The sequence below is a fragment of the Phalaenopsis equestris genome, unplaced genomic scaffold (genome assembly GCF_001263595.1).
Source record: "Phalaenopsis equestris unplaced genomic scaffold, ASM126359v1 Scaffold204188, whole genome shotgun sequence".
NCBI lineage: Eukaryota > Viridiplantae > Streptophyta > Magnoliopsida > Asparagales > Orchidaceae > Phalaenopsis > Phalaenopsis equestris.
Window position 1 is genome coordinate 46,152 of NW_018223760.1, and position 1,680 is coordinate 47,831.

The window sequence follows — 1,680 nt, forward strand, 5'->3', positions numbered from 1 at the left end:
AACTTTAATATGCCCTCATAAAATTTAAAGAACTTTAACCATAGGGCCGCCTGATTTGACATCATAACTTGACACACTAGAAAACTCAAACTCATCATAGCAAGGAGCTTGGATCTAGCATGGTGGGCAGCACGACCATCTTCAACAGCAAAATTTGTCTTCCCCAACTAAACTAATCTTCCTTCCTTAGATATAAACAACAAAAGCCATAGTACTTTGAGGTTGCTTACTTAAGCAACGTAAATCCTCAACTTATCTTTAGGCCTTTGTATAACCCTGTTATACAATATAAGCCCTAACTAGTCTTAGGATTCTGAGGTTGTCGTTTGTCACGACCTAAATCCTCATATCTTCCAGGCAATTTGTGTGATCGTTTCATACGAATGTAAGCCCTAACTGATAAAATTGGCAGGATGAAACACTTAAATATTTCTCCTCAAAATTGAATCCAAACATTAGAATAGCTTGGGAAGTCATCGGGGTTTTCCTCTGGATCCATGACATCCCTTACTTCTTCCTCTTTTGAACTCTACAACAAAATGTTCCAAATTTGAACCATTCCCCTTTCACACCTCTACATCCGATCTCATTAAAAAGTCTTACCCTTTGAAATTCCTTAAAGATAATATTTCCTGATATTTATCGAGAGTCTTCTTAGGTGACTTTAGTCATTTAAGATGTAATTACTATAGGGGCTTGCCCATATAGGAAGCATGTCCGAACCTAGCTTAATATAAACCCTATTTAATTCTTTATATTAAATAGGGGAACTTGTCAACAAATATAAAGCTTTCGCAGACCAAACAAATGTCATATATTACTTAGTTTATTTGATTGAGCCTCATCCTCAAGTCTTGTGTTTATCCTTTGGGATAGATACAGGGTTTGAGGTACAACACTCATTCATTTAAACTATGAAAAATATGGAGTCAGTTTGATTTCATATTTTCCTAAAACTAATTATATATGTAGATTAAAACGTCCTTCCGAAGCGGGCGAATGGATTTTGATTTCGGTGACCGACAGCTTTTTACGGGCAACCCCCCAAACCAAAAATAGCGTCGACAAGACGCTTATGCTTTAATTAAATAAATGGCTACCAATAATTTTTAACGGCAGTATGAGCGGCCGTATGAGAGGGTTAATCCAAAGAAAGTAGCCAATATTCATGAATCTAATGCATTTATTATGTTAGCAAATCAAGTTGTTAGCAAATCAAGTTGCTTTTAAGAAAGTTAGACCAATTGGGAATGAATTTTTCTCAACCTATCTCCATGATTGAAGAAAATTCATTAAGCCAAATGGTAGATTCTCAAGCATCATTAAAAACTTTGAATGCCATAAAAAACAAGCAAAATAACTCATATTAAAATTATTATAACTTGGTTTAAAATAATTATCCCAACTTTAATTGAAATAATACTACAGGTGGTAATAATCAGCAATGGAAAAACAATTAAGGAAACCTGTTAAGAAACTGGAAAACCTAAGGGAATAATAATTATAGATCTACTTATCCTCCAGGTTTCAACAATAATACACAATTCATGGAGATGAAGTTGTCTATAGAAGAAGTGGTGTTACAAATGGTAAATCAGTTACAAAGTCAAGGAGCTACAATTAGAAATATTAAGAATCAATTGGGACAAATAACAAATTCAAATCACAAATTCATTAAGT